At 41.3% G+C, this 13,422-nt stretch overlaps 1 protein-coding gene across 1 annotated transcript in view; it reads left to right on the top strand.

Annotated features, from left to right (window-relative positions):
• Window positions 1-13,422, top strand: part of large2 (LARGE xylosyl- and glucuronyltransferase 2) — a 367,952-nt gene that overhangs the window by 167,725 nt on the left and 186,805 nt on the right. The window lies entirely within an intron of this gene.

Raw genomic sequence — 13,422 nt, 5'->3', positions numbered from 1 at the left:
TGTTCTTTCTTGGTCTCGCCTTATCGCTGCTTGCAGCTATATTTATTATTATTATAGTAATTATAATTATTATTAGCGATGGAGCCTGCAGTACCATTGCGCCTCAAGAATCCACCACTCCTGAATGAAGTGTCTGGTGCTGGGAGTCTGGTGCAACGCACAGGTCCTGGTGGTACTCCTGGTGAGAGCAGGAGTGGACCTGGAGAGACGTAGGAGGGGCCCGGACAGGAGGCAAACATTAATTTCTCTTCATTGTCAATGGCGTTTTTAAAACAAACTGTAAAGTTGGCCGAGTGGCCAAGGCTCCAAAAAGTGACAGACTCCAGCAATACCATTTAGTGTTTTATGTTTCCCCGCTGCAGCAGTATTTACAGTGGAAGGCCTAACAAACAAAAAAAACTGAGGACTAAACTCACAAAAAAAGACAGAAGGAACTTAACTTGAAAGCAAATTAGGAAACCAAACCCAGAACTTAAGAAACTGTATGAGGCCATAAACCCTTCCATAAAGGGACCCCTAGCAGCTCTCCCTGGGTGTTACCTGCTTGTTGCCCAAGCCACTACTGAGAACCTCGGCATCCTGCAGCCTCCCTTTTATACTAGGTGAGACCATACCAAGACACAGAACTCATTGGTAACCATTCACTCAAATAAGGCAAACTATGGCCCATGAGTTGATTTACACAATTATATATATGGTTTTACTAAACTTATTCCAAATACACGAAAACATTTCAGGCGCCACATTATTAACATAACACAAGAGCTCTTGAAACATAAGACAGACACCCCTCCTGCTCTATAGCACATGGTACCTTCCCCCACTCCATCAAGGGGATCACCAGGCACAGGCAGAATAATCAGGGCTGCCAAGTCTCACGCTTTGAGAGTGAGAGTCACGCAATTTGACCTTTTACCACGCACCACGCCATGCCTCTCATTTCTCACGCACGCACAATACGCACGCCGAGGGGGGCATAAAATGTGCCAAAAAAGCCAAGCCGGCTATCATAATAACAATTTTCTCCGCGGCTCCGCCGCGTAATAACGCGCGCCCATGTGTGCGTCCTCACAAACGGCAAAATAGCCCATCTGCAGGAGATCATGCAGCGCTGTTATATGCAGTAGAAGGGTAACCAGGCAGTGGACCACCAAATCGTCAGCAGGGTCCCTGACTGTGACGCATGGAAATGAGCCATGCAGAGTTTAAATATTTTTCATGGAAGACAATATAGCCTCCACAAGTTACAACATTAAGTGAGTAAGTCACAAGTGACTATCTCTCTTCTATACTGGTGTGTGGCGTGACTGGCGTCTCTTGCGTGATATGAGGAACGGTGCCAGTAGCCTACGCACATTATAGGGACAAAGTCGTGTGTGTGTGTGTGTGAAGGGGGAGGGGCCGCATCGCAACTTGTCGTTATAGTTCTGTTCAGAGAGGGGGGGGGGGGGGAGAGAGAGAGAGAGAGAGAGAGAGACCACAGATGTGTGGGCATGGGGAAATTAAAAATAAGGCATTTTCCCAAATTCCAGTTTTCTGACTTTTTATTTCACAACATATTCACCAATTTCCACTGAGATTATGGGGTGAATGAATGTGGCCAGACCCATCTTCTCTTTCTGTCATAGTGACATTGTCCTGCATCAGATCATGTCCAAATCAGGTTCTCCAATCTCCAGTAGCATCTTCAGTTTTTTGAAGATTTTTTGAGTGGTGCAACCACTCCCTTACGGAGCTATGTGTGTGGCTGGCTGGGTCTGAGCACTATGTGTGTGGATTGCTGGCTGGCTGGGTCTGAGCACTATGTGTGTGGCTTGCTGGCTGGGTCTGAGCACTATGTGTGTGTGGATTGCTGGCTGGCTGGCTGGGTCTGAGCACTATGTGTGTGGCTGGCTGGATGGGTCTGAGCACTATGTGTGTGGCTTGCTGGCTGGCTGGCTGGCTGGGTCTGAGCACTATGTGTGTGGCTTGCTGGCTGGCTGGGTCTGAGCACTATGTGTGTGGCTTGCTGGCTGGCTGGCTGGGTCTGAGCACTATGTGTGTGGCTGGCTGGGTCTGAGCACTATGTGTGTGGCTTGCTGGCTGGCTGGCTGGCTGGGTCTGAGCACTATGTGTGTGGCTTGCTGGCTGGCTGGCTGGGTCTGAGCACTATGTGTGTGGCTTGCTGGCTGGCTGGCTGGCTGGGTCTGAGCACGAACAGCGTGGTGGTTTTTCACCACCTGTGCGCAACCAAACGCAAACACAAACACACATGCACATATTAACTGTATATATGATGATTTTGGGTGTGCCAGTACAGTACAGTACAGTACAGTAGTGGGTCATTTCTCTACCGTTTCGGACGCGGGGTGGCTCGCAGGAACCGGCCCGGCACCCTGGGCTCTATCCTGTCCCCCCCGGGGACCCCCACACGGAGTTGCACCACTCTAGGGTGGGATGTCTGTATTCCTCTAAAATTGGCCTTTTTTAACATTGATTTAGAGTCTAAATCAATGTTAAAAAAGGCCAAATCGACATTAAAAAAGGCCAATTTTTTTTCGCCGCCGCCCAGTGGGCAGCGTCGAACACATTAAGACACTAAGGTCTCACTCTTGGCATTTTCTGAAACTTGGCAGCCCTGAGGCAGTACTGCAGGAGAGCCAGGTGCCACACAATTCCCAATCAACAGAAATGCTGTTAAAACCCATGCACCATCTTTGTGTCCTTTTATAATTCATGTTTGTACAAATAATAAAATGAGAACATGCAAACTAATGTCCAGTCACACAGTCCTCCAAGCCGGCTTGCTGGTAAATGGAAGCACCTTTGTAGTAGTGTATGCCTGTTTTGTTCCTCTTTAGTCTATAGGGCACGGGCTGCCCCGTGACACAAACATTGAACTAAAAACAAACATTAAACCTGTATATAGGAGGGGCTAGTGCCCCTAAAAGAGAAGTTGAGGACAGAAAATTGAGGACACCACAAGTGATTAGCCTTGAGGATTAGCCTTGAGGACTTGAGGATAAAAGGACAGACAAGTGAGCACGCCAATTGTTATTGGGTGTGATTTTTTTATAGGCCCAGATATCCCACTAATTTTGGAGCTAATTACATTTTCACATGATTCATGAGACCATGTGTAACTCATTTTGATGGGATTGGTTGTTTCTGCAACATTACATTTTCACATGATTCATGAGACCATGTTGATGGGATTGGTTGTTTCTGCAACATTACATTTTCACATTGTGATGCATTGTGGTGGATTGAAGTTACTTTCGAAGCTGTGTTGAGTAGAGGACCCTGAACATGTGACATTTTGTTCACGATTTTAGGCATTTGTATGTGAAATTAGGCCCCTCCCTCTACATTTGGGAGCCACAGTCAAAAGGTATGGAATTATCAAAAATCTACATGGTGTAGTGTAGGAGGAGTAGCAATGTGGGCATGTCATTACATTTTCAAAGGTTGTAGATTAGATATGCCTTTTTGCAGGGTCTTTTATTTTTGAAAACTCCCAAATTCACTTCCACAACAGGAAGCAAAATCAAAATCCACGTTCTGTTCAATCACCTCAATCTGAGCCTCAATTCCGAGAGAAACTCAGCCAAAGATCGTGCTGCTTATAATGGAAGTGGACCGCGGGGAAACATTTCAATGACGGACCACAGCGGCATGCTGCTTATAATGGAAGTGGACCGCGGGGAAACATTTCAATGACGGACCACAGCGTCATGCTGCTTATAATGGAAGTGGACCGCGGGGAAACATTTCAATGACGGACCACAGCGTCATGCTGCTTATAATCCAAGAGGAGAATTAGCAAGAGAGACCACTTTGCTTTACTTCCTGTATCTGCGTGAGGTGGGCGGTAACATTATTAGGAGACAGGAAGAATGTTGGAGTCTATTCATTTCCAATGGGAGAGTGAACGTGAACTCAGCTTCTGAACCATTCCTTAACTCCATGGTCACTGAACTAAATACTGGATACTTTTGAGGATTCAACAATAAAGATCTTTCCTGACATGCCACCAGCGCTCCAGAAAGAAATAAAACAAGATGTTCTCTGAGCCCAAACAAATCCTAAGAGACAATGGCATCGGTTTTGGAGTAATCCACCCATCTACACTAACATTCAACTATGAAGGAGAGAATACATGTAAATCATTTCGCTCTGAGGGGATTGTCACTTTTCTCAAAAACAACGATCTAAAACGAAAATGAATATAAGATGACAACAACGGACTGCATGCCCATGATGAGATAAGTCAAATGATTGTCTGATTGACTGACGTTTCTTTTTTGTTTTTTTCTTTGTCTTTCTTTTTTTCCTTTTTTCTCCTATTATTATCATTAAGGGACCAAGAAGTCACGAAGTGACTTTGGTCACTTATTGTGTTTGTGTTTTTTCTTTTCCTTCTCCTTCTTCTCCTTCCGCCAAAAATAGCTGTTCTGGCTGAACTGTGCAGTCGGTTTTCGCGAAACGCGGTAATCTGGTAGAGGGCCATGCCAAACGGTGACTATGCGAAGCCCATGACGATTGGCCAAATGGTGGCGCTATAGCACTCAATTGAAAATGCAAACTTTGAACGTGCATATGCATATCTCATGAACCGTTTGACTGTTGGCAATGACACTTTGATACACATATGTGTCTCCATGCCGAACAAATTTTGTGTTCTGACTTTTGACCTCTGACCTTTAGATCACCTGCCATTTTGAATTATATGAAAAACAGTTAAAATGTATCTCCTCCCAGGATCTTTGATCAAAATGCACGAACACTTCTACACGTGAACTTTGGACCTATACGGACAAAACATCGTAGTACATTTGTTTTAAGTGAAAAAATTAAGTTTTTATGAGCCAATGAAAATTGCTGGTTTGTGAAAATTCTTCTTTTGTCCCTAATACATACATGCAGCGTCATATGCTTTTACAACTGTACAGTATGGTAGAGGGTCATGCCAAATAGCACTGAAAGTGTACAAAGAGAAGTTCTTACGTGAAAACACACTGCAGTAATGGATACAGACATCCCCAAAACCAGGACACAGTTGTTACCGAAAATACTGGATGATGTTACTGTTTAGAATGAGTCATCTGACTGTGTCTGCATAGCTCAGTTGGTAGAGCTCTCGCCTTTGGAGCACACGGTCACGTTCAATTCCGGGTAGCGACAACTCAGCCTGTGATTCTTATTTGTGCATATTGTTCTTATTGCGTATTGTCTTCATTCTTGGTCCCGCCTTATCGCTGCTTGCAGCTATATTTGTGTATTGTAATTATCATAGTTATAATACTTGGAAACGGTAGATGGTGTGGTGTGGTGTAGTGTGGTGTGGTGTGGTGTGGTGTGTGGTTCTAAAGCTGTAGTCGAAACCGGACTTTAGTGTTGGTGCTCTCTCTCAGGTTTTCTCATCGTCATCGCGTGGCTTGCCAGTCATTCAGACAGACCAGAAGGCAAAGATGTCACAGGTGTTTGACCCAAGGGGTGAAACGGTTGGAAATGTTATATAGTGGTACTTGTGAGAGCTGAGGGTTTTCACACATTTATCCTGATCATACTGATTGAGCGTGTTTTTTTGTTCACTAATGTTTCTCTGTCAATTTACAATTACAATTTAGGCATTTAGCAGAAGCTCTTAATCCAGAGCGATTTACATTAAGCAATAACAAAAGCATGGCAAACATCACATATATAAAAAGTAGTTATCATGAATCATGCGTAAACTAAGAACGTAACAGTGTAGTATCTATGTAAACTATACATACTATACTATATAATATATTATACATGTGTACTATAAAGTGCTATGACTACATAAAGTGCAATTCTAGAGCTGTCTACGTAACAAGCTATAAGTCTGTTTAAAATACTATCTAAGTCTACATAATGTGCTATCTAAGGGGCTAGGCTAGGGCAAGTGCTACTGTCCCTGTTCTGTTTTGATGCCTGTTCTGCCTGACATTGCTGACATCTGCTGGTCTAGAGACTCATGGGAGGTCAATCGCCTGATTTTATGTTACGGCCCTTTAAACCTGGCTCAAAACCAAGGGCTAATATTTTATTTCCCCCACACATTAATCAAGAAGTGCAAATGTATAACAGAAATGGAACAAAACTTTGCCTGGCATAGATATGCACTCCTTTCTGGTTTGCTGGATGTTGACAGTGGGGTGTATTTAGCTGTTAAAAAAACAAATGCATATCATAATTATTGTATATTATTGTAAAATGTATATAACATAATTAGTTACTGTGCTATAGTAATTCTACATTAACGTTCATTTTAAACTTGGCCGGTACTACATAGCAACTGGGAAATTGCCGTCAAGCATGTGTTCAAGGTCATTCCTTCATTTTCTGGGGAACAATAATCCATGTAATTATATTGATCAAATCTTATCTTTCTGTTTCATATGAATTATGTTTGTCATAAACCATGTATCCATGGGTGTTGGAATTGGCACTGATCAGGTAATCAAATCATTGATAGCGCCTGAGGAAACGTTATTCCACATAATTTTAATGATCATATCTTATCTTTCTCTCTGTCATCATAGCCCATCTGCGTGACCTGCCAGTGGACCTGGACGGGAGGTGTGGCTTTCTGAGCTCAGATGAAAAGTTTATTGTGTTCACCTCAGATAACATCATGATGATCTGATTGGTTAATGTAAGACATTTTATGCATTTTAATAGAAGGTTTAGGTATTGCACTTTCTATGATAAAATGGTGAACCTTTATATTGTGCGCTGGATGTTGTACATATGCATGGGCTATTTTGCATGATGTCACCTACAGGGTAAAAACTTGTTTTTTGCACATTTATTTAGAAAAAAAACGTGTGAAATGATGTAGTCAGTGTATTGATATGTCTTTGACATGAAAATGTTTGAGAACGACTGACACAGACACATGGGTTTTACAGGAAACTGTCAGTATTTAGAAGACATTTGTAGAATCGTCCTCAGGTCTAAATGGGTTAAGTATAGAGCAGTGTTGTTTTTGGCAGCAAATTTCTATTTTAGTTTTAGTCATAGTCTCTTGATTAGTTTTCACTTAGTTTTAGTCACATTTTAGTCACCTGAAATGTGTTAGTGTTGGTTTCGTTTTAGTCAACTAAATGTCATGAGATTTTAGTCGACTAAATCTACAGGTGATTTAGTCGACTAAAATGTGATTTGGCGGGCCTTGATGCCATCGTAATGTTTTTACATTTGCTGATAATAGCTGATTTACAAGCTCACAACGCGTCGCGCTGCGACACGTTGTGAGCTTGTAGATCAGCTATTATCAGCATGCAAACAAGTGTAAAATGACTTATACTGAATCTCTTGTCCACTAGTCCCTTCCTAACATTGTAGTCTAGTTTTTATTTGTTGACGAAATTGTCAATAATATTTAGTCTTAGTCATAATAGCGTAGTTTTTATTTAGATTTCATCAGTGAAAAAAGGTAGTCGACGAACATTTTTCGTCTTAGTTTTAGTTGACGAAATCAACATGGTATAGACTAGGGTCTTAAAGTTGGTTACATTGAAGTGATATTGATAAATTCAGAATAGTATCAAAGTATCCTAGCTGGACACACGGCCTGTCTGTAGTAGTAAGTAATATCAATCAATATCATTGAATTGATTGATTGAAATATTTATTAACAGTTTGCAGAATTACAGTACAATTCAAGCACAACTCAATACAAAGACTGAGTGGATGACCCAATAAAGCATTACACTTGTTTACAAGAGGGTCCACCTTGTTCAATTCATCAAAAAACTATGAACTATGAATTAAAGACAAATTTAATTGCAGCCAGTGTGTATATTGTACTGTATATATTACCAACTGGTAACCAATATCTCTATAAATATTAGATTTTGTACAATAATACTTACACTTATTGTATGCATTTGAGCTCTTTTAAACCTCTATAAGACCATTGTCCCTTACGTCAAGTTGTCTAACAATTATTGAACTAATCAGTGATGTAAATAGGATTTTAATGTAATGAGTCCCGGGATGCAGGGATGGTCTTTTAGATGAGTCCCAGGGACATTTCATGAGTTCCACTTCAACAATGTTAGGAGTCATATTTTGCCATTTTTACAAATTGCAGCATTTAACTCCCATTTCATTTGATATGGTTATAATGTGGTTATATTCATGTAGAAAACAGAAGAAGAAATGATTATTATAACTAAAGCTAGCAAAATAAACTAGAATAAACAGTACAGTGGTACAGTAGTGCATCCCGTGGATGCAGAGGTCGTTGTTGTATTGCGTCCCTTAACTATAAACTGTGTTTTGGGATGCAAAATGCACCCTATTTTAATCTCTGACTAATAACTGATAGCTTAACACTAGCATGTCTGAATTAAAATCACTACTACTATGACGGCTAACGGTCAGGCTGACCGGTGTTTTTCGTGCAATTCCATTGGCCACTCTCTCCCTGCATCTCTTCACACCTCTCCCCCCGTGGCGGGGGGTTGACGACTTGCCATTGTCTTCTAAATGTCACATTCCAACTAATTCAAGGCAGCGTTTCAACTCGACAGGACAACTCAAAGTTATTTTTCAACATGTATTTATTTAGCTATGCTCAATAGATAGGTGGAAACAATACGCCAGTCAGTCAACACACCATATTTCACCATATTTTTGATGCGCTGATATATGAAATGAATATGCGCGACAGCTGTGCGTGCGTGCGTGCAAATCAGAAAAGTTTAGGCTACAGACAAAGGAGTTGGGAGTTTGGGAGCGGCCGGCTAGCCACATATTAGCCTATATATATTTTAAAAATACCCAGCATAATTGTTGGGAAGGCTAAGCCTGGCCTAGCCGCCGCCTATGATCGATGTCATTTATATATATTTGATTTATTGTGCCAGCAGAGAGATCCGTAGCAGCAGCACGGTTTATATATACACCATAGGATAGATCAAGTCATGTGACGCATCACCGCCACAAATAGTGCTACAGCGTTATCTAAAATGCACTTCCGCATACCTCACCGTCAGTTACTTGGATATTTTCTCCCTCTCCCCCTCTCCACGAGAGAGGGAGGGAGAGAGAAAAAAGAGAACCGTGATGCGTGGAAATCAGTTCCACTGGTCGCGTGCAGAAAAGTTATTTTCTTTTTCATTTCAGTTTACCAAACTATAATTATAGTGACGATGTGAGCGCTATATATTCAATATAGCGCTCACATGTCACTATAATTAATTACCCTTGCGCAGCAATTACACTGTCCATCTTTGTATTGAGACAATAAAATAAATACGACATTAGCGTTATATATTGTCATTTTTATATAGAGGGGATACATTATAGGGAAGGAGGTCTATCGCGTTGGAATGATTCATGTCATTAATTACCCTTGCGCAAGGTGACAAGAGCAGGAATGTGCAGAATTATTTATACTGATTGATTCAATAGTTCAAACACAATCAACACAATAACAATCGAATGGATTTCTGATTGGGCCATTCTGCACATTCCTGCTCTTGTCACCTTGCAACTACGATGCAAAAAATGTGTATAAAGGATTTGATGTCACACATGCATGTATGTAACACCAAACATTTCAGGCCTACATGGTAATATTCGTTCAAAAACTATAGCCTACGGTACAAAATAAATGTAGGATGTAGCATTTATTCATATTATACACAAGTCATTTCATTGAAAACAGCCAACAGGAAATGTCATGCACAGCTCAGTCACAATGCTATAAACTTTATTATCCCATATAATTATGCTAAAGATGGCGTGTATAGTCAACATGTATTTATTTAGCTATGCTCAATAGATATAGGTGGAAACAATACGCCAGTCAGTCAACACACCATATTTTCTTTTTCATTTCAGAAACTATAATTATAGTGACGATCTGAGCGCTATATATTCAATATAGCGCTCACATGTCACTATAATTAATTACCCTTGCGCAGCAATTACACTGTCCATCTTTGTATTGAGACAATAAAATAAATACGACATTAGCGTTATATATTGTCATTTTTATATAGAGGGGATACATTATAGGGAAGGAGGTCTATCGCGTTGGAATGATTCATGTCATTGATTCATGTCATTTTTACACTGTTCGTTTAGCGTGCCCTCCGAAAAATAAAGTAAAAATATTTTTGATGCGCTGATATATGAAATGAATATGCGCGACATAGTCACAATGCTATAAACTTTATTATTCCAACATAATTATGCTAAAGATGGTGTGTATAGTCAACATATTTCTTTTTCCGTTTCGAGAAATAAAGTCAGACATCGTTATTTCTGCAAACCGCATATAAGAAATATAACATCTAAAACAACATTTAGTTTATGTAAGTTTGTAATGTAAGTTTGCCTACATGTGGACTTCCACATGTAGGTTGGAATGCAAATGACACATTAGCTTGAACAATGCCCGTCTCCAGCCGGGAGGAAGGTGTGAACAGCACGGCTTGTGGGGGAGAAAGGGTGAGGGCTCTAAGAGCGGTCCCACGGACCGCAAAAGAGCAGACATTTTAGTAGAATTATGTCTAAAATCATATTTCCAAAACGTTTCAGATGAAAAAAAAAACAGAGATGGTTTGAATCGAACATTTAGAAAAAGTCATGCAAGGGGAACTTTCTCAGGACTTCATGGGCAAAGAAAATCCACTTCAAAATTTCAAAATCGGTCAGCCTGACCGCTCCGACGCGCTAGTGTTAAGGGAAACGGTATTCCACAGAGTTGCATCTTATCTTGTTATCTTTGTTTTGTCATAAGTCATAACCCATGTATCCAAGGCCATTGGTCGACACAGACAATGTATTCATATCATTGAGAACTTCTGGAGAAATCTACATTAGTTTAAGGGTCAGATCTTATCTTTCTCTCTCTTCTAAAGAATATGTGTGATCATAAGCCATGTGCTCTTTACCCTAGTGGGTTGACCGTTGACCACAAAGTGACTCCATCGGTGTGGGTTACATAACATAACATTATCTCTACAGTATGAGAGTGGCATTAATAAGCCTTAATAATCATGTTTATGGAAATATGTCTATTAAATAATAGGAATAGTATGTGGATGTTTGCTGAATATTACCATTAAGTCATGTTACGTTTGTCCTTGTAGTATGATGCAGGACATGAGAAATAGATCTATTCTATATTGTCATGCACCCTGGGTGTCACGGCTGCTTCACACTGACCTGTACCAGGGCAATACTGGGAGCTAATAAACTTACTTTTTAGGTGATGAAGGAAAAACAGATGATCTGGGCACTCAAATGTTTAAAAGAGGATAAAACAAAACGCCATTGTCAAAACACCAGTTGGCATTTTAACACTAAAGTTCTCATCTTTTAAACTTTCGAGTGCCTTTTGATTGCATCCTGCTGGATTCAAGAGACCCGCTGACACTTTTAATACCACTTTATTCTCTCTGTGAGCACTGCATGGTCATTCTGTTTCCTTCTATTAGGTTAGTAGGGAAGGATATACATGTAGGACAATGCCACACTGCTACAGACATGCATCTGCTGCTCTGATAAGAGAGTCTAGACCAGGGGTTCTCAACCCGTGGGTCGCGACCCCTCGGGGGGTCGCCAAATTATTTTAGGGGGTCCCCAAATTATTTTCAAAAAAAAAGAAAAAAAAAAGATTTTTTTTAAAACAAAAAAATCACGATTTTTCAAAAATAGCAGACCTACAAGCTCGTAGCGCGCCACTCGGTGGCGCGCTATGAGCTTGTAGATCTGCTATTTTTAAATAGCTAAATTATAACAATGCTTAAAACACCAAAAGGGGTTCCCGCCCAAAATGGTTTAAGGTTATTGTAGCAGTCAATTTATATTGGGGGTCGGGAGGGGGCGGGGCGGGGGTCCCGAGACGTTGCCAAAGCATTTTCGGGGGTCCCCGGCCAAAAACGTTGAGAACCCCTGGTCTAGACCATAGAGCATAAAGAAGAATAGATACTGAACCGGCGCGATAGCCCCGCCCCCCCTGCTATTCATGTCAGTGGAAGTTGCTCAGTGGCATTTTGAGGCTTCCGGAAGAACCGTCTACTTCCGCATTTGACCACCAAATTTTGGTGGTCAAATAAAGGACTATCTAAAGAGGACGAGAAGCGAAGACCGTACGGTGGACGCCATGTTGCTCCCTGGAAGGAAAGAAACATGCGCAGTTGAGACCAGGAAGTTGTACATGCCCAAATTTGTGCACGTTTGCTTTTTTCTTAGACGGTGTGGTGGGTTCTTCAGCCATTCTCCTCATTTTCCTCGCATAGCCTCGTTTGAAGTTCCACTGGTAATGATTTCCTCACAGTGTTATTTTGAGGGGTGCACACCACTCAGAGCCATCATTTGAAGCGACGCCTACGCGGAAGGGTTGACTCCCACGTTTAGGCCAGTGCAGCCCATGGGAAAACCAGGCTTTCATTTTCCGCGCAGACGAAATGAAAGCCTGGGTATCGAGGCTAATCATATCTTATCTTTGTCTCATATAAAGTATGTTTATCATCATAATCCATGTATCCACGGCCAGTGGTTGACACTGCCAATTATTCAAATCAAATCGCTGATAACTTCTGGGAAACCGTAGCCTTCATTAGTTTAAGGGTCAAATCTTATATTTCTCTCTCGTATTAATATTTGTCATAATAACCCATAATAACCCTGTGTACCGTAGTGGGTTGACCACAAAGTGACTCCAGGGTCACTGAACTACCTGTAAGACGTTCACATCAGATGATTTATCTATAAATAATGAATAGCTCGAATTGATTCAGCAACAGTTTAATAAGCAATACAGTAACATATGCGGTTACATGTGGTTTGTGGCTTGGAGGGCAGTCGTCCATCGTGCTACAAGAGGGTAAAGACTAGACACGCATGCACGCACGCATGTGACACACGCACGCACGCACGTGACACACGCACGCACGCACGTGACACACGCACGCACGAGACAGACAGACAGTTATTGTGGGGTGGGGTAGAAAGAAGATTCAATTCAATTAAAAGGGCTTTATTGGCATGAGAAGAAACAATGACCCCAAAACCCTCTGAATTTTGTCCTGTCTGACTCTGAAGTTTGTCCTTCCCAGTCCCCAGTAGAACTGGAGATATCGACAACAATCACACAAGTTGTTGGTTTTTGGTTTTACCACTTAAACATACGTTCTCCTAGGAACTGCATGGATATTTCTTTTCTGGTCATTCATTCATCACATTGCAGCCTAAATTAATTTTACTGATAATGTCTCAAGCCTTTCATGTCTGGACTCTCCAGTGAGACAGAAGAATTAAGGGAGAGGCCGCTTCACTGTTCCCAAATCCAAGGCTTTCACTGTCAGGGCTCCTCAGCTGTGGAACTGCTTGCTCAAGAGTCCCAGGTTAGCTAAATCTGAATGTATTATGCTTGTCAACGCTTTTGATGTA

Source organism: Electrona antarctica, assembly GCF_951216825.1.
Source record: "Electrona antarctica genome assembly, chromosome: 3".
In the NCBI taxonomy this organism is placed as follows: Eukaryota; Metazoa; Chordata; class Actinopteri; order Myctophiformes; family Myctophidae; genus Electrona; species Electrona antarctica.
Note: the sequence above shows the minus strand (reverse complement) of the source record. Positions and strands in the feature narration are given on the sequence as shown.